The sequence below is a fragment of the Euprymna scolopes genome, chromosome 6 (genome assembly GCF_053919585.1).
Source record: "Euprymna scolopes isolate OS-2025 chromosome 6, ASM5391958v1, whole genome shotgun sequence".
Lineage (NCBI taxonomy): Eukaryota > Metazoa > Mollusca > Cephalopoda > Sepiida > Sepiolidae > Euprymna > Euprymna scolopes.
The window spans coordinates 377,420-398,871 of record NC_136487.1 but is presented as its reverse complement, the minus strand read 5'-3'; the positions used below and the strand labels follow the sequence as shown (position 1 = coordinate 398,871).

The 21,452-nt window shown below is 34.7% G+C and overlaps 1 long non-coding RNA gene across 3 annotated transcripts in view; it reads left to right on the top strand.

The window, feature by feature from the left end:
• Positions 1–20,190, top strand: part of LOC145277464 (uncharacterized) — a 114,749-nt gene extending 94,559 nt beyond the window's left edge. For all 3 annotated transcript variants that reach the window (XR_013868140.1, XR_013868139.1, XR_013868141.1), the window contains one exon: positions 15,050–20,190. This is a non-coding gene — a long non-coding RNA (uncharacterized LOC145277464). The remainder of the gene's footprint in view (positions 1–15,049) is intronic.
• Positions 20,191–21,452: the final 1,262 nt, after the last annotated feature.

Genomic DNA, 21,452 nt, shown 5'->3' with positions numbered 1-21,452 from the left:
CAGTTTATTGACAGGGTATAAACAAAAGACGGACAATATTATCAGTTGGAACACTAGCAAAAACACATACCTCCAATCTTCCTTACATGCGTCCTAAAATCAAGGGTGCTTTTCTCTGAAAGTGAAAATGTTCATGCGTGAATTATATTCTGATGTAATAATTTATTTCTTTTTGGGTTCTTTTTCATAGTTGCCCCACTTTGTAAAAAGTTACATTTTGCTAAATTGCCCCTTTCTGACTTCTACAGGCATCCTGTCCAAAAACCCTGTGTTATATAGTGTTATTATTAAAAGATGATGTATGTATTTGTATTGTTCTGTGTTCGTGTGAGTTCATATTTTCAAAACAATTTATTAACCGAATTACACAATTATCGAAAACAACATTTTTTTGTCTCGTGTAATATATCTGAACATTACAATCTCTTTATTTTTTTATTTTATTTATTTATTTTTTTTTAACTTTCTGCCTGTGTGTGTATATTTAAACCATCTTTAAATGAATGAAATGCATGGTGTAAAAAAGTTGTTTTGTTTTTTTTCATTATGTATGTTTTCTATTTGCGGCATATCAGCCTTTTTTCTAATTTTCTTGTATACTTTTGTTCTATTGTATGTATGTGTGTTCATTTTTTTCTTTGATACTGCATATGTGTGAGTGCTTCTCTTTTTTCCTTCTTAATTATTGTTTTATTTCGTTTTTCATTTTTCATTTTTTTTCCTTTGTTTTTTTTTTCTTTTTCACATTCTGTGATCGTCTATGGAATGGACCCTTACGGTGTATACCCGTGGTAACGCCAAGTTTCTTTTTTTTTTTTTCAAACCCACTCTTGCTTGAGTGGACTAGTCATGTTCACCAAATTTGAATTTGTTATATAGTGTTATTATTAAAAGATGACGTATGTATTTGTATTGTTCTTTGTGAGAGTCTTACGAGAGATTAGTGTTGAGTAAGAGATGTTCATGTTGTAAGAAGAGATGAGAGATATTAACATTGTTAGAGAAGAGATATGGACATTAACAAGTATATATAAAGAGAGGGAAATATAAATAAATTTTGGAGAAGCTTTGATATTAAGATAGATAGACCGATAGTTTGACATTTATACTTTTGACAGTTCTGTGAACGGGAATGTCTCTATAACATTTATACTCTGACACATATACTTTCTAACACATATTTTAGATGATGATTTTATCAAGGTTCTTATAACATAAATGGACAATACCCTTTCTGTTGAATAACAACACGACGACGCAGATACACACCACATGATGATACATTTATTTCTTCTTCGACCGATCGAACATGATTTTATTTCAGGGATTCAAAGTTGTTACATGGTTATTTCTAAAAGCCTCTCACTTCTAGAGGGTGCCTTGACTCTAATGGAGAATCGATCTGAACCTCTTTGCTTCTCTCCACTGACTGATTCCAATTCTCACTTATCTAACTAAATTCATAACTCATGACGTCATTGCACGGCTGAGCATGTGTATATGAGACCCATGGCATGAATCCTTCTCTAACTTAATTTTACGTAACTCACTTTACAATAACATTTTCGATTCTCTTTGTTTCATAAAGGAATTTAACCTATTTGTTAATTCTGTAACCCAAATTTCTATTATGTTTTCTTTGTAAGAATGTAAATAGTTTCCATCCAAATTGTATTATTAAATATTTTAACAGAATCAACAATTTAACTGGACATTCCATTTATAACATTCTGTGTTTATTTTAACTTATGATTGGAATTCTCAATTCCAAGTATAGCTTCGCAAGTTCGAATCATTGACTATCCTATTTCATATTTACATTTAACTGATTCCCTATTTTTATACTTATATGAAAAGGGGACAGCCCTTATCATGTAACACCTGTCTGTCTGCTAACACATTACATATTGAACTGATCTTCCTTATAACTTATAACAAAACTCTGTCTCAACATCTATCTTTTCCATTATGTTATGTAGCCTTAAGATCCTTGCTGGGAGTTTGTCACATATCTTTGTGTATATTATCATTAACTTAAATCCCATCTATAAAGTTAACATGAAGTTAACATTCCTAAGAACTATTAAATGTAAATATTTCAACTTAACATAACTGTTCACATTGATAACACTCCTTGTTGCATTCTACTTTTACCAATCATAATAGTCGGCCATTATAATACTTTGATGTTTTCTAGTAAATTACAACATAAAACTCCTTTGTTCACAGCCCACAATGTAGTTAACTCTTGTTTTCGATATCCAGGAGTTATCTCCCTTGGACCATTTTTTAGTTTATTTAATGTTCGGCTGCCATATTTATTTTCGTACATTCTTTTAAATATCCGGATGGGTAGGATGTTTCCGTTTGCGCCTGTGTCAACTTTCATCCTTAATTTGTGTTTTTTATTTCCTGCGTCCTCGCAGTCGATATTCGCGAATATCTCATCTCGGTTATCATTTTCTGCACAAATAGTATATAAGAATAATTCGGTATTTTTGGACGATTCATCATCTTTGTCTTCTTTCGATGTTGAGTTTATTTCTTTTTTTTTGGTAAAAGTGTTTTTTGTATCTGTTTGGTTCGCTACCCTGTCTCGTTCCGCTGCAGTTCTGTGCCTCTTTTGGGTTTTTTCGACCTTGTAGGTTCGTTAGGCAGTATTGTTCGAATGGTGTAAGCCATTGCATCTTCTACACGTTTTGTTGAAGGCATAGCAGTTTTCTTTTCTATTTGTGTGATGTCTGCCGTATCTTGTGCATGGTTTAATTTTTGTAGATACCGCGTGGTATATCTCATTTTTCCCCTCGTTGGTGACTTTGTATCGAGAATTATCTTTTGTGGTTATCTCATACTCCCTAATACTGTCTATGGCTGATTTGAGGGTTAATTCAGTTTTGGCTATTAAGTTACGCCTTTCATCAGCGCTCCTAAGCCCTTTTATAATTTGTTCCAAAATGCGTTCGTCTTTGTTGTTCCCGAAATCGCATCTGTCCACTTTTGTTTTAAGTTTGACTAGGTAGTCGTCTATGTTGTCTTCGTTTTGCCCCATTGAAGAAAATTCTAACCTCTCGACCAATTTATTTGGTTTTTGTATCATGTGGGTCTCGAATATTTAAAATATGTTGTCAGAATTCTCCTTTTGTTAATTCGAAAGTTGATGGTTTTTTAAAAGCTCGCAGCCTTTTGGCCCGGTACTGAGCAAAATATAATTGTTGATTGAGATTGTCGGACTGACTTCCTCATCTTGGTTGTTATTGTCACAACGTCTAGGACCACTCAGCCATATGTCACTAGGACAATTCTTAGTTGGTTTTTGTTAATGTTAAACCTATGTTGTTATTCAAGGTTTTCTCTCTCTATCAGAGGTGTCCAAATTGCATTCAGCTCTATGCTTGGTTTGCTCAGTAGGTTGTTATGTCCGAGCATGTGAGCTGTTTCTTTAAGTTTTCTCACTTTCCAGTGGGTCTCTCTGTTTATTATTTTTACTTCATCCCATAGGGGGCGATGATCCCCCCTCTCCATCCAGACATGGTTGGCTATACCCGATTTTAAAGTAAGGGTGGAAGAACACCGAAAAGCGGTAACTAAAGGGGAGACGGAAAAATCGGGTATAGCCAACCATGTCTGGATGGAGAGGGGGGATCATCGCCCCCTATGGGATGAAGTAAAAATAATAAACAGAGAGACCCACTGGAAAGTGAGAAAACTTAAAGAAACAGCTCACATGCTCGGACATAACAACCTACTGAGCAAACCAAGCATAGAGCTGAATGCAATTTGGACACCTCTGATAGAGAGAGAAAACCTTGAATAACAACATAGGTTTAACATTAACAAAAACCAACTAAGAATTGTCCTAGTGACATATGGCTGAGTGGTCCTAGACGTTGTGACAATAACAACCAAGATGAGGAAGTCAGTCCGACAATCTCAATCAATGAAAACAGCTCATCTCAAAAATACAGACAATTACCAAAATATAATTGTATTTCACATTTTCTTCAACTTTGTTGATAATGAAATAAGAAGACATAAAATCAACCCATTCGCTATATGCCTTGTGCTTATTCTCATTAGACCAGTCCAGTGTTGATAACGCGATATTGGAAGACGCCATCTTTTTTTTTTTTCACTTCCAATATATTTTTTTTTCAAAATAAGGAAAAAGTTTATTTTTCGTTAAGTACTCACTCTGTGAGGTTATCAGGTTACCGTTGTTTCTGTCTGTGACTTATCGTCTGTCTGGTTTCGTTCTCCTCTCACTGCCACTATGTAATACGAACTTGGTTGTTAGTAGTAAATGAGAACTAGACACGAGGTGTATTTTTACATGTCTTTATTCATCAGCCATCTATGAACTCTCTAGCATAGAGAATGTGTAGAAGGGGAGAGAACTCTTACAATTGAAGAGTTCCTACTGTCACACCTCCTATTTTATAAAAAATGTATGGCATACATTTTTCTATACATTTTTCTATATATCGATCCTTAGATTTTCCACACTCCACAACTAAGAAAAATGTCAGACTCCTCTATTATTTTTTATCTTTGGCCAGTCTTTTCCCATTGACCACTCTCATTTTCACTTAGACTGAATCTCTTTAAAGTCTTATGGCATTTCCATTTGGGTGTAGATTACTCTACCTATAATCGATCTTAGCTGTTTATTTCCAGCCACCCTTTGTCCATAGTCAAAGAGAGACTCCTCTTTTGCTTCTCATCAGTACTCAACTCTCTCATCTGTTGTTTTTTATCCTCTCTTTCCTAGGAGCGTTGCTAACAACTAGACTCCTTGACTTCTACCCAGCTATTTCATCAATTATTTCCATCCATATATAAAGACAACATTTGGGGATCAAAATAGAAAGCCCCTACCGACAATATTTCTACTGGTCAGCTCAAAAGATACCACCTTTTGTCTATGATTTTATATGGTACTTTGTTCTCAGTATATTTTGACTTGGGTCCCTATTTCACATTTTACTTGTTACATCTAGACGGCTTTTTTAGTTTATTTCCAATTTTTCTTTTCTCCCTCAAGTGATTCCCAACACAATTACTCTATGTTGGAAGAATATTCTTTATCCTCCAAGATTGCGCATTTTTCAATCAGCCAAAAGCCCACAGGCGGTTCCATCTGCATCTTTACACTGTGGGAATGCATCATTTTTGCTCTCCCCTAGTATGAGCACTTGCCATGAAAATAACAATAAAATAGAGACAGGCTCACAACGTTTCTTCTGTGGGAAAGAGATTGCAGGGAAGAGAAAAGTGCAACCCCATTAGACTGCAAAGTCTATTTTGAACTCTGTCAAGGCAGGGTAAGGTCTTTCTACCTGCTCAGATCTGGTAACAGTACTCCATCCTTGGATGTACCTGGCTTTTATATAGATAGAGAATTGCATCAGCAGTGAAATATCTAATGGAGTGGTAGAAGGATCCCACCATTTTCCTAGTGGCCTTGATAACAGATTAGATGTATTTGTTCCATTTCATATCAGGAGTAAAAGTTAAGCCCAGAAGCTTGTAAAAACATGGAGCCTCTTCAAGACGAGAGCCATCTATTTCAGTTGATGCCAGATGGGGGATCAGAGGGTTGATGATGTAAAGATAGAGGCTTGGTTTTAGATGCAGTAAAAGTAACCAGCTACCTCTTTCTCCATTGTACCATATGCTCAAGATCAGAGAAGAGAGAATCAGAGAGAACTTGGTCATTTACAGCCTTTCATGTGTTTTGGGTTATTTTATTTTTCTGCGGCATACACCAAGTGGTTTCAGCAAAGATTTTTCCACATTGATAAGACCCCTTTATAGGATTTCATCCTCTTGGCAAACTTTTCAGGGAGAATATTAATAGATGCGACTGTGTCAATTTAGAAAACAACTTTATTCAGATGCATAAGGCATTTGGCCTCTTTTGCCTGTTTTGTCTTTGAGGTTTCATCCCATTCACCCAGTTGGTGTATTCTTTGTCCTCCTCCTGATTATGTGTCTAGTTGATGTACTCATGGTGGATTTACAAAACGCATGTTACTTTCATTCATTTGTGTGCTGTCTCTGTTATCATGCCATTCTATCTTTGTTGGGAAACTTGGGCTCAAAGTGTCCCTTCTTGTTGCATGCATGGCACAGTTTGCCATGGATTAGGCATCTGATGCATATTGGCATGTGTGTGTAGCCACAAAATTCTCTTTTGGAGACTGGGTCCTTCACTCAACTGGTTTTACGTACACTCATCACCTGGGCTGTATCTAGTCCCATACCTTGACTGTGAGTTGAGGCCATTTCAGACACTCTGTATATGTCTATATTCTTTTGTAGAGTGAGGTTTTGTATTTTTAGCAGATCCTGCTTGGTTAACTGGTCACAGGCACCTTCTACTATCTGGTCTCGCAAAAATGAGTCACTGTATCGAGTGCAGAAATTGCATGTCTTTGACAGTACTCTTAGGTCATTGTAGAAATTGTCAAAGGCCTCTCTCTCACCCTTTTTTCTCTGACAGAATGCAAATCTCTCCTAAATTTCATTGAGAATTTTGATGGAATACTCCTCCAGTGCTTGTAGTATGTCCTCCACAGTGCTCTCAGTCTCCGGGGTGTCAAACTGCATGCCCTTGTATGTTTTCATGACATCTTTTCCCAGGCAGTTCTCAAGTATAGCAACCTGAATTTCTCATGCTTTATGGTCCAGACCTGTCAATAATGAGTAGTTCGACACTCATTTATGAAATATTTTCCAGGAGTCTGCCTTATTCTCACTAATCATGAGTCATTCGGGAGATCTAATGGCATATCACCAGTCAAGGAAACAATATTAGTTACAGTAATTATATTCTCTTCGGCAGCACAGCCGGGATGAGATTGGGTCCACTTGCTTTTGAGGTGTCTATATGTGATACCATGTACGTGAGAAGGGGTGATTTTCAAATCATCTAGTGTGGCGTCTGTCCACAAAGGAAAGTCGGGGGGGGGGTCCAATGTGGAATTTGAGGCCAACTGACTGACAAGTAGGTTAGCCATGTTGGTTGCCATGCAATCAACCTCATGATTGTTTGATAGTGGGGGAATCGTTGACTGCCCATTATTTACTACTCTGTTGTAGATTTTCCAAAAATCACGAGTTCCTAATTTCTGTGCTTCGATGTGTTTTCTGGTGGTTTCAGTGTATTCTGTCTGAGCTGTCGCTATCTTTCTTACAATTACTTCTAACTTCTATATACTTCTGTCTGTTTGAACTGGACTTATGTCGGTTGAATCTGTGGTACACATGCTGCTTTTGAGCAATAGCAGCTGCATAAGTAGAAGTAAATCATTGGGGAGAGTAGGGCTTGCTATAGAATTTCCGTGTGGGAACATGTTCTTCAATTGCAGTTTTGAACCATTCAGTGGTCTCATTTGTGTACTATTCCACTGGAAGAGAAAAGATATTTCACCATGGGACATCTCTGATGAGTTCCCTGATGGCTTCCCAGTCAGCCTTTTTGTAATACCTCAATGTTTTGAGCAGTCGGTCTTCAGTTCTAGGGCGCACATTTTCACAGCATGATCAGCATTCCCGAGTGGGCTGTGAGCATTTGTACAATTATAGAGAACTGTGATCAGAAATAGATCTAGAAGTGAGGCATATTGATCTTGCTGGTCTGGGAAATGTGTCGGAAATGTGATAGGGAATGAAATATAGATAAGATATGTGTTGTGCTACTAGCTATGTCTGTGTAAGTAGAGAATCCAAGCGAGTTTCTGTGGTGGACATTGAAGTCACCAAATAGATGTACTTGTTTGCTAGTATTGAGGGTGAATGCTATATCTATGCTGTCAGAGACTTTGTTTATTCGGGTACAATCCTAGATTGAGGGAGAGTGATAGAGAAATACAAGTAGCTAATATTATATTGCATGTTTAGCCTGAAGCACATAAAGGCCTGGCCGTCTGATTCTAGTTTTGTTTCTCTAGTCAGGGAAGGGTGTTATGAATGGGGGTAATTTGTTTTTGGCCTTAGTTTTGGGGTGCCTTTGCTGTTAAAGCACAACCTTTGTACCATGTACAGGATGGAATGATAAAATTGTCACCCCAGAAAAGACGACATAATTCCCTTTCCATTTGATGAAAACCAGTTTTTTTTATTTTTGTTGCAGACCATCTGCTAGTTGACCAGTTTAGTACAAATCCGAAGACCAATAGGAGCCTTCTATCATGTCTGAAAGTGATACACTGTTCAACAAACAAAATTGTAGATGTGCTACTGTAAAACTCATGCTCTCTACCAATCCAAGTTATGAAAACAGGACCTGGTTCAATCAGGTGGCTGCTGGAAGATCATGGGTGTGGCAGCAGGACTCAGCGCTGGTCAACAAGTCCAAAGAGACCCAGGCTTGGCTTCAGAAGGAGTGCTACGATTTTGTACCCTTCTCTCACTGCCCCCCTTCTCCCCCAATCTGAACTCGCTAGACTACATTATTTGGTCATATGTTGAGAACATCATCAATTTTGTTACAAGTCAGGCATAGATAACAATGACTTTGTGATGACTTATTTGGATTTTCAGTGAATTCTATTTTCTATCTATATGAGGAATAATGTTTGGGTTTTTTTTCTGGAAAATAGGGTTTAGACTTTTTATGTATTTTTCTTATGTATGCGATGCCAAATTTTTTAATGTTGTTTGAATACTTTTTTCATGATAATCACCGATTGGCAGTCTTCAACAACTTTTGCAGTGTTAGGTTCGGCTTTCTTTTATAGTTTAATTCACACTCTGCCTGGAATACCAGTCTTTTGCAAATACCAACCCTTCTACATATACCAAGCATTTGAAATCGTTAGTACTTTCTTTTGCAAGTTTAAAATCGTTGCAGTGTTCTAAATTCCAATCTGTTCAGTTCGGTTTTCCAAGCTCGACTCCCGTCATCTTACTGCAAACTGTAATAAATAAAAGAGGAAATTTTAGAATGTAAAAAAACATTCTCTCAAAATACAGTATGGAACACTATTGATAATTTCATTTATACTTAAGACAAAGACAAGACTTTCACCACATATTCTGGATGGCTTTACATCTAGTTGCAGCTGGCAACATGAAATGCATGCTTGAATGGTCCAAAAATTTTTGTCCAAATGTTGGAGACAATGGTTTGTGTGAGGAAGCGGGGAAGCTGAGCAGGACAGTGTTCTTTTCCTGACAAAATCAATCATATCCCAGGACATGTGGGATTCGTAGTTGTCTAATAGGAGCAACACGTTCTGGTCTAGGCTACAGTTTGAAAAAGAAGCAAAATGGTGTAGGCATTGAAGAGTGCCTTTGTCATCCATTCAGAGTGAATGGCAAAGCGATGTACACCAGGAGGTGCACTGTTCGTCATGTCTCTGAAGTTTACTCTTGGGAAAATCAAGCAGGGAGGCACTAGCATCGTCACAGTTTCACCCTCTTTGTGAGAGAACATCTGTGCAACTCGCTTGACCCCTTCCTCTACCAGTACTTTCTAAGTCTTCTGCAATATTTGAAAACCCGTTTAATCTTGATTGTAGATGTCCCCTGGATCAAATCTATAACGTTTGTCCAGGCCCCCTTTTTTTTCTTACATGGAGGTCACCACTCATCAAGGCCTGGAAGCCACTCGGGGATAAGGGTTATTGCATGTACAGTAATTAATGGGATAGTATCGTAGTAATCATTAGTAATGGAGATTTGATAAAGTGTCTTACTTAAGGGGGCAGTTCATCAGGAATCTGTTTATGTTGGACTTTAAGGCATCCAAGTTGTAGTCAGGTGCGAAACAGGTAAACAGAAGAGAGTTTCATAGGTGTGCACTTCTAAGAAAGAAGCTTTGTTCATGGAATCTACGTTTTGATTTAGGCACAGATAAAGAGTAGGGAAAATTATTGTTATCAAAGAATGTTGTCGCATTCGTTTTGTTGAACACAGTTGCCCTTGTACCTCTGGAGTCCAGGAACTTATTTTGTTTTGGTACAACTTCTGAAAGCTGCACAATCAATCCTCCCTGTTTACTCTGTCTTCCAATTGTCAGAAAAGTGCTTTTTGTTTCTTTCAGTGAGTAGATAAGCTAGCCTTCTAAGAGTTTTACTGTCAATCAAAACCAATTCTAGATGCTTTGATGATGTATTCCAGAAGCTCTTCTTTAAATTGGCTAAAGACCTGTTGTGATCGACAGCTTTCTGGAAAGGTTATCAGTTTTCTTGAAAGCTCTGTACAAAGTGGCTTTGTTGATTCTAGCATTTATCATCTTGGCAAAATGTCTGTCCACTATCCACTACCTTTTTTTAAAAAATTGTTAATAAAAAGTACAATCATTAAGTACCCACATGAAAAATAAGGACTGGAGTATGTTAGTACAAACCAAGGACAGATCAATACAGGCAGGGGCAGGATGATACATGTAGCAACTTGCCCCGAATCAATCTTCTCCAAAGGAGATTACTGCAAAACATAGCTAATAGACACTCCACAATCAAAGACAGCTATTTTTTGCTGTGCGATTAGCTTTCATAGATTCTGAGCTTGCCAACTTTGCCTGCAAGAAATTCGCACCACTATAAAGATTAAGAGATGTATTTAAAATTTTACTCACTTTGTTGAATCAGCTCATACTGAGTAATGTCAGTACACACGTAAATTGTTTCTTATGCAATCTTGGTTGAGAGTGAAGGTCGGACCTTAACAAGACATGGATCAGAAAAGAAACAAGATTCAGCAAAATTGTGATATTGAAGTTGTATCAATCTGCCCACATCTTCCTTATATCATACTGAGTAATACAAACAACCTAATGTTTAAAAAGTAAATAACAAATGTTATATTCTGTTAGATTTAGTTAATTGTTTCTTTGAGGGAAAAGGAAGCTTGGATGTTTAACGATTTCACACGTTTGGAGCAAAATAAACTTATTTACATTATATCTGTCTAAACTAATACTACTTTTATTTTTACTCTTATTCATCCTAAACAAGGAACTGTACCACTTGGAGGTAAGGGGCTACTATTTGGGATCCAATCTAAAGAGACCATGTAGGAAGTTTAGAAGCAGGATGTCTATTGAACTTCTGCATATTACTACAGTCAAAAGTAGGGAATCGAGGGAATTCCAAAGTCCTGCAATTTGTGGGAAGAAACTATTAGAATATTTTCAGACATCTAGAAATCTGTATAGTTTAAGGGTTGGATTTTGCTGCTTGTCAGCTTAGTCTGGGTATTTATGTTAAAGGGGGCACAAGTGCTACGAGTTCATCAGAGCACATTTCATTAAGATACTTGTAAAACAGATAAGGATTCAACGTTCTGATGGTGAGTCAGGGATTGGTTGTTGGTTGATAGTGTGGAACATATTAGGATGGAAACTCTTTTTTGAAACTGTCTAAGAGTGAAAGACTAGTGGTAAATGCACCAGCCCAGATGTGGCAGCAATATTCAATGTATGGGCGAATGGTTGCTTTATAGAGATAGAGGATACTCTCAGATGTGAGTAATTTTCTATCACGGAGACAATATCAGGGAAGTCGTTTATGAATATTAAGAATAATAAAGGTTCAAGTATCAATGCCCGTTGCACGCCCACATTTATATCATGTTGTTTTGACATATTACCATCACAGATAACCTGGACTTTCCTCTCGTCTAAGAAGGATTTGGTATATAAAGTATTCGTCTGTTAATACCATACTATTTAATTTCAGGAGAAAACCTTCATGCCAGACCTTGACAAAGGCCTTAGATATATCTAGGGCTATTGCTCTTGCCTTATCCAGTACATGGTATATACATTCAGAAATTATAGTTAGGATAAGTGCAGTAGATCAGGCTTGCTGAAATCCAAACTATTGGTTGGAAAGAAATTTAGGATCTATTAGGTGGTGAGCTTTATTGATTAAGGACTCAAATATTTTGGCAAAACAAGGATGAAGCCTTATAAAGCAATAATTGATTAGATCAGTTCTTTTACCAGAATTCTTGAAAACTGATACCACATAAGCAATTGTCCAGTTGTCCGGAAAGCAAGATTCAGTAAGGCATTTGTTTTAGAGTTTAGAGAGAACGAGGGCAATCTCAGCAGAATATTATTTTTAGAGTATAGCAGGAATGGGGTCAGGCCTACACGTCTTCGAGGTGTTTAGGGTCTTATATATCATGAACATGAAAGAAAGTGATTGTTAGACGATTTGATTGTGGTTTTTCTCCACAAATGGGAAATTTGGACGAGTGTGGTTTGTTGGGTCTAAAATGGAATTACAGACTAATCCTTAAGCAAACAGTCTTGGTTGCTGTGCAAACAATCTCATGGTTGTTGGATAGTGGGAGAATTGTTGATTGTCCATTATTTACTGCACTATTATAAATTTCCAAAAAACTCTGAGTTCCTAATTTTTGTTCCTCAATGCATTTTTTGTTCATTTTAGTATGCCTTCTCTTGGCTGCGGCTATTTCACTTTTAGAATTATTTCTAGTTTTTGTAAACTTTTGTGTATTTGTATTAGAATAATATCAGATAAATCTGAGGAATACATGCCGCGTTTGAGCAATGGTAGCTGTACAAGTAGGAGAGAACCACTGGATAGAGTGGGGTTTGCTTTCAAACTTCCATGTGAGAGCATTACTTTAATTGCTGCTTTAAACCATTCACTAGCTATATTTGCACACTGTTCTGTAAAAAGGAAAAAGATACTACTCCATGGAGCATCTCTAATCTGACCCCTCTCAGTCTTTTTGAAGTACCATGTCATTTCGAGCAATGGATCTTCAATTTGGGGTTATTAGTTTAGGGTGATGTTTACCAATATAACAATGTGATCCTCATTCCAGAGTTTTTTATCGGCATTTGTCACACAGTCCAGTCCTGGAGACTTAAGACTAAGTAGTATTGTCTATTTGTTTACATGAAAATTAAATTTTAAAATTTGAATGTCATTTTAAATCTTATTTAAATCTATTTTGTATATTCTACTAGTGAACTTTTTTCTTAAGTGTCTAATATTTCTATGTCTTTCCTTGTTTTATTTTCTTTTTACACTTTATTGACCTGAGAATCGTCATTAGTGTTTTTTATATCCTCAAAAGATTAGAATATCTGAGCGTACATCCCCTAAGGTTCGTCTTTAAAACAAATAAGATATGCTTAAAAATGGTATGAAGTAATGTTAGAAATTAGAAATAAAATTTTGATCACTATTTCAAAAGTACTCTTCACCTGTATGCGAGTCTTTAAATAGATGGAAACTCTAGTACCTCCCAGAATTTACTCTAAAGCATAGCTGGTCTTTCCACAAGGGAATGCTGTTATCAATCCTGGAGACTTTACATTAAGTAGTATTGTTTGTTTCCATGAAAACTAAAATGTTAAATTCTAATATCATTTTAAATCTTATTTCAATTCTTTATCCTCTTATTCTTCTCATTTTACTAATGTATTTAATATTTTAACTATATTTTATTTTTCCTTTAATTATGAATTATAAATAATAATTAAATTTTTACACACCATGCTGTGTACTTCAATCTCTCTTTTCCACTTATACTGAGAGCGTAACTTATTTACCAATTAATTTTACTTTTCAGTGGACTTTAACTAGATACATATTGTTTTAAATGCTAACTCAATTACTCATAACTATCCAAGCAGGGATGCAGAAATACCTGCTTTAGAAAACAGGTATGAGGTTACTGCTCTAAATGCTGATGGACATAAAGATATTGTCAGAAGCAGATAGCAGAAAGAAATCTGATGTTAAATCTGTACTACTGACATTGTATGTCATTGCACCAAACAAATAGGGGAGGAAATCATTATGTTCTGGTTGACAACTTTCCAAGAGCTGGTGACTCAAACAACTTATCGATTTGCAAACCTAACTTGTTAAAGTAGGCTCTGACTATCGCATGGTTTTTATGCTGCTTATTTGTATATTATTCAGGTAAAAAGGTGCGATCACAGAGATTCAGCTGAGACCCCCAGTACTTGGCCTAGTTTTCTGAACGCCTTGATTTACGTTTCATTCACTTCCTCCAAAACTAATTACTGATTACTTGATCGCAGAAAGTGGTGTTATATTCCGACAAACATACCTAAAAAAACATAATTTCCTTGCTTTTATTCTATATTATAGCATATCAGTGTAATATACAAACAAAAGACCTGCAGATTTGACCATAGAAAAATAAAGGTTGCACTAACAGAATATTAAAATAGACTAACTCGTAATTATCCTGCCTGGGATTTAGGTAGAGAGGCTTATTCTTAAATAAGAAATTATTTTACTAAAATCATGGTAGGAAAATGGGACTGATCCTGGAATACAATGCAATTCTTCAAATATAAAATAATGTGAAAGTAAAACCTATTAGAAACGATGAAAATTTGAAAAGAATTAGGATGACCTATTTAAGCAAAGAAGATTAAAAGGTGATTTATTTACAAATCAATTCTGAATGAGTAATTATGGCAGAAAATATGGTGGAAAAGACAGTAGGGTAAATTGTGAAAAGACTCATACAACAACCAAATTTTTCTTAAAAAAATAAAAATATTCATACATTAACTTTTTAAACTAAATCAAGTAAGTCAGATACGTTTGTCTTGTCTATGGTCTTAATCTACCTAATCGGTTACCTTTGCCTGAATTCTGCCAACTGAACAATTCTGTCTAGCCAATGAGTTAAATTATTGTAAGAGAGCAATGGAAAATGTTTACCTAGCTTATTATATAGTTTGGGAAACATGTCAAGCTGTCAAACGAAATTTGGGAATTATAATTGTTTTCTAAGATAATAAAATGTGTATTTTTAAAAAGGTATCTCTAAAAAATCTTTCTTTTATATTCCATAAGAATAAATAATTCCAGACTTTTATGTCATTAAGGATGTGTTAGTTAAATATCTGAAAAGAGAAAATCCATTCATTTCATTAAGACTAGTATTGCATAAAAATATAATGACTATATTTTCAATTTCATCAACAATGAATTTGTAAACTTTTTAAATAATAACCAACATAATAAATTCAATTATACAACAAGATATTTATTTACTTATTTTATGTTTGCAGAATTTACAGTAATGAAGAGGAATCTACTGTTTGATTTGAATGGATCTTCATTTTAAAATGCTTGGAAACTTCTTCATATAAATTTGCTGAATCAAAAATTTCTGGAAGCTGAGAAATGATCATCTTAAAGAGTGTTATTATTTTTTTATCAAATAAAATTTGGTAAAACTATATCAAAAATGGTATCCTGGGTATGTTTTCCCTAGTTATCTTTTAGAATAGTATTACCTATCATGTAAAAATTAATTAAAACTATAATACAACTATTACTGGCAAAACTGAAATCCGTCAAAGCAGCACTGATAAAATAGAAATATATTTTATAAAAAATTCGACAGTTAAATAATTTTTGTTTTTTCTTGTGAAGTATGTTCTTATCTTACACAAAAGCCAAGTTTGCTAAATCATATGCAAAGATATGGGATACAGATACCATTCTTACGAGGTTTATGGGTTCTTTTTAGATATTAGCTAAAAAATTTTTACAGCGTATGCAAACAAATATGGAAGACAAGCTATATTCCTGTGAAGTATGTGGTTCTACTTTTACATGTAATTCAAATTTGTTGCATCATATGCTAACACATATTGAAAACAAGAGAGACAGACCACATTCCTGTGAAGTATGTGGTTCTTCTTTTACAAGAAAGTCAGATATGTTGCGACATATGCTAACACATACAGGAGAAAAAACACATGTTTGTAAAATATGTAATTCTTCTTTTACACTGAAGTCTAATATGTTAAAGCATATGCGAAGACATACAGGAGAAAAACCACATTTTTGTGAAATATGTGGTTCCTCTTTTACGCAGAAGGCTCATTTGTTGGGTCATATACGAACACATACAGGAGACAAACCATATTCTTGTGAAGTATGTGGTTATCCCTTTACGCTAAAGTCATCTTTGGTTCGACATATGCGGACTCATACAGGAGAAAAACCATATTCTTGTGAAATATGTGGGTCTTCTTTTTCAGAAAAGTCATCTTTGATGAATCATATACGAACACATACGGGAGAAAAACCACATTTTTGTAAAATATGTGGTTCTTCTTTTGCACGGAAGTCAAATTTGTTGGTTCATGTGCAAAAACATACAAGAGAAAAACCGTAATCTTGTGAATATGTGGGTCTTCTTTTTCAATTAAGTTAAATTTAATAAATCATATATTAACACATACAGAAAACAATAATAGAGGTCAGTTTACCCAATGATACAGGGCTTAACAGAGTTGAGAGGGAAAAGATAACAAAGTATCAAGGACTTATGTATGATATGAAACGAAATTGGAAATTAAAAGACGTTTCAATCATACCAGTCATCATAGGAGCAACTGGGCTTATGAAAAAGAACTTTAAAAAGTACATAGCAAACATACCCGGTGAACCAAGTGCAAGTGAAATACAAACGATTGCACTGAAAGGGACGGCTAGAATCCTGAAAAGGTCTCTTGGTTGGACTCACAAAAATAGGGGTAAATGTCAGACATCTGGTTGGATGTCCCATCCCCTAGAAGAAAAAGTTTAAGAAAAATGACAAAAAAGGGAAAAAACAAACCATATTCTCTGAAGTGTGCGGTTCTTTTACACAGAAGTCACCTTTGTTGCATAATATGGTAATAAATATGCTAGACAAACCACATTGTGAAGTTTGTTGCTTTATATTCTAATACATGTGCAAGTCAAACAACATTTTTGTGAAGTCTGTGGTTCTTCTTTTGCACAGAAATACAATTTGTTGTGCTTATGCAAACACATACAGAAGACGAAAATATATGATGTATACTATCTGCTCTAATAAAAATATCTGTAGAAATATTTAGGAACAACCTCTAAAAGATCCAACTCTTTTGAAGTATCAATAACAGGCAGACAAGCTATAACACTTAGCCTGAATAGATATAAGTAAATTAAAAAAGTGAAAAGCCATATTTTTTTATTATTTATGTGACTCCTCTATATCTAATAAATCATCTTTATGCAAACACACATCGTTGTAATGAGTAAGATATTGTGAATGTCTGGCATCTGATAAATCCCTAGCTAGCAAAAATGCAAGAACCTTTTTTAAAAGTTAAAAACTATCCCATAATGTGTATGATTATTCTTGTGTTAGAAATTTGTATTAGTCTCCCATATGCAAACACATACAATATGATCTTTTGGTTACATTAATAATTTTCTTTTGATAACAAAGTTTTTAATCTGATATGAATCTTTAAATCCCCCTGAAAAACAATGCAGCTTTATGCCGAGGTCATGTCTTAATGGTTTTTACTTTAATTTCCAAATGTAATACAACTGAATAAAATGCCTATATTATATCTAATCATATTCTAAATCTCTACTGGACTTTTTAAACTTTTAGTATCGTTTTCAAATAAAATGTTATTAGTGTAAAGTTTGAAATATGAAGAACATTCAATAAGCAATGCCCAGACCCACATCTGGTTGTCTTATCTAGTAGGAAGTTTTCATGTGCATTTATTTATATCTGTATGGGTTATGTCACAAATTACAGCTCTGAACTAATGTGGTTTCTGATTTACAAATGTTTAAATTGAGTCAGCCTGTTCAGTGTTACACAATGATTCATTATTTTAGATCACACACACAATAGGAAACTTGATGAAATGAAATATGGTTATGATGCACATCATTAGATCTTGTTAAATGCTGGCATTGTGAATTTAAACATGTCCTAAAATTTGTGGAAACAGCTCCCAGATCTGGTTGCATTCTCTTTTTTATTGATGAAGTAAATGTCAATAAAAGTGAGGCTGCCATTTTGAAAGGTCCACATATTTCTCTTCTGCAAATAGCCCAAGAAGTCATGATGAGTAAAACGTCTGTAGGAACTATTATTATAATTTGCATATGCATAAGGTGTTTACCAGATGGATTCCCAGGTTACTTACATTTTTCCAGAAGCAAGAATACGTTGAGTACTCAAGGATAAATTTAGAGATCTGCCAAGAAGATGAGTTAAAGGTTTTCAAAAGACATTACATGGGATGAAATCTGGGTCACATCACTACAATCCAGACACCAAAGCAGTCAATGCATTGGAAGCACTTTGAACCACTACCTTCGAATAAAGTAAGGATACCATGCTCATAGTCTTATTGGACAAGGACTGAATAGTGATGACAAATTTCCTGGCGAAGTTTACCACTACTACAGGAGCTTTTATGCTACTCATTTGAGGAAATAAAGTGAACTATCAAAATCAAGAGGCAGGGCAAGATCAACAAAAGTATCCTCCACTTGCAAAATAAAACTCCAATCTACAACATGTATATCATTAAATCAGAAACATGGGCGTCTTCTTATTTTCCTGATCTTGCACCCATGACTTTCACGTTTTGAACCATGAAATTAGTTTGGAAAGGAAAGTGTTTCCTAGATGCTGCTGCTTGATTTTCCGATTCTCAGAGACTCTGCCAAATTGTTGTCATCGATGCATTAAAGGGTGGAAGGAATGCATCATTTTGGGATGTTCTTATGTAGAAAAAGACTAATAATTGTGCTAAGTTTCGTTGCTCTACTGTCATAAGGAGTTCATCAGCAGAATTATATATTGAATACCCCTAAACACCAGTTTTCTATTTTTTAGCAAACATTTTGGAGGGGAAGTTTCTCATTCAAAATCATACAATTAAGCAAGAGTTGAACAGTTTTTTCGTGATTACTGATGCAGCATCAGGATATTGAGATAAATATGAACAATTGTGAAGTGATTCACAATATTCTGCCTTGATGTAAATGGTATACTGCATAGTGGTTATATTTTGACAGACTGTTTTTTATTTATGTGAACTAATCTTTCTACATGGAATAATTGATTTATTATTAAATGAAAATACTTTGTGTGAAGTATACTTCTACTATGCTACTTACACAATTCTCTCATTTCTAAACTAGTTGGCTTGAGAACATCAACAAAAAACTTATCAACGACTTGGAACACTTCATAACATTTGATGTTGAATTATTTCTTAACGTCTTTCTTGTGTTTATTGAGCAAAAACATGAAATAAAGTTGACAAAATGTTAGAATAGACGTTTTCATTAATTTAACTTTTGATTAAATGCTTTTATTCTACAGCTTTCTATTCTATTTTTACATATACACATGTAACTTTAACATTAAAAATTATATTTTTTGCTTTTCAATAACCTATACTAGATGAGATGAGTAAGAATGCTGTTGTATCCATACATATTAAAATAGAAATAAATAAAATATTGTGGAATATGATAGCCATCAGGTAGCATATGCTTACTAAAACATGAATAGAGTTTTGTAAATGAAAAATTAAGGAAAACGAAATTTTATAACAAGTATTTATATATCTACAATTTTATGAGAATACAACAGTTATTTTCAGTCAGTTTGGTTTAAAACGATTTTTTGTTTTGTTTCTTACAATAAACAGAATTATGAAAAAGTCGTCAAATAGCAAATATATAGTAAATGTTATCAAAGGCAAAATAAGTTATTCTTCTACCGAACTGGATAAGTTTTTTTTACATAATTTAACATGCGTATTCAGTTCAAAAAAGTTGTTTAATGTTACATGAGAACAAGAAAAAATGGCTGTGATATGATGCTTACATATTTGCTGTCTCAATAGTGACTTAAAAATAAACAATGAAACAAATTCCTGTTACAATAAAACCAATTACTGTTAGAAGACTATCAAATAAATGTCACGGTAACATTTATAAGTCTTCTAACAGTAATTGGTTTCATTGTTTATTTTTAAGTCACTATTGGGACTTCAAAATTGTAATCGATACATCGGTGCTATTATTCTTGTTCTAACATAAAACTAGACACTACTGATTTTTTTAACATTAACATATTAAAGTAAAAACATTAAAAACTCATCCAGCTAGGTAGAAGAGTAACATCCTGCCTGTTATAATATTTATTTTTTATATATTTGTTAATTAACCAACTTTTCGTACCACTGTCTATTGTAATACAAACCCCAATGTTCTTAGGTTGTAAATATCTTGAGTTAATTGTGGCACAATGATATAAACCCTCTTTCTGGCGAACTCAAGAGCTCCCTATGATTAGAAAGCTTCTTACCAATATTTTCTCGTTCTCAAGAGTGGGAAAATGGAGACCCACAAATGCAATTGTTGCTGTTTTACTTTGAAATTTCAATGCCAAATCAGCTTGGCACCGACTGACAGATGTTTACAAAATTCAATCGAGTGAAAGTAATAAGAGCACACAGGCGAAAAGGTCAGATTTACTATGGTGACACCAGGATTTGTTTAACAACGATACATTTTTAGCGTTTTTGCTTTTAATTCATCTCTTTCACTCTTTTCTGTCTCCATCTGTTTCTCTCATAATTTTTATCATAAAAAAAGAGAAAAACAGTTGTAATCATCAACAGAACACAAGGGGTCACATGCCTCAATTTCTAGTTAGAACTTGTAGATCGTAACAGTTGGTCCTAAAAGTTTAGACTCTTGACTTTATCAAGAACGGGTTTTAAAAATAAAAACGCTTTTTAATGTTTAAATAAATGTCTTGTTGTCTATTGTATACAACATTCAATTTCAGCACAGTAGTCCTGCCAGTAACAACATCAAGAGATAACTCAACAAGACCCGTCAAACAGATGTAGCTGACGACATATCAACCTCTTAATTTATAAGGGATATGCCTATCGTATTATCCTGGTTCACAACTGCTGGTTGCCATGCCCAGAACATAACAACTGTTCAAGAAATGTTCCCACAACACAGACATACCAAGACATCTTCCTCGACAAACAGTAGCACATAATATACTCTTTAGAACGTTAACTTTCATTAAGTGACAAGAACAGCTAATCTCAATTAAGCAAAAAGTATCAACCTATTCAGACTATTTGTTTTTATTGTTCATACAATGTGCATTTTCATTCAGTCACTACAATGTTTATTTATTTGAACAGCATAAAATTAGATAAAACTAAAAGAAATATGGCACCAATGTTGAAAGATTTTTATCTTTTATATTAGACAGAATTTAATCTTAAATTTATCAACTTCCATCAGATCTATATACTATAAAGAGTACATCATGAGAAAAGGGAATCGATGTCCATCAGTCATGTTTGAATACATCCTTGTAGCAGAGAGCCAGGCAACCTCTGGGATGCTGTCTTGTCTGCTCACAATAAAAGATGTGCTTGGGGATATGGCTGTTATCCTCCTAATGGACATGGCCCAGCCAGCAGAGCATGTGCTAACAGAGAATGAGGTGTATGCCTCAGCACATTGGTGTTGGTGGCCCTGTCCTGCCATATAATGCCCAAGATACAATGCAGGCAGCGGCAATGAAAGCTCTCAAACTTAGTAAAGTCAATAAAGCCAATGTAGAGTGGCACC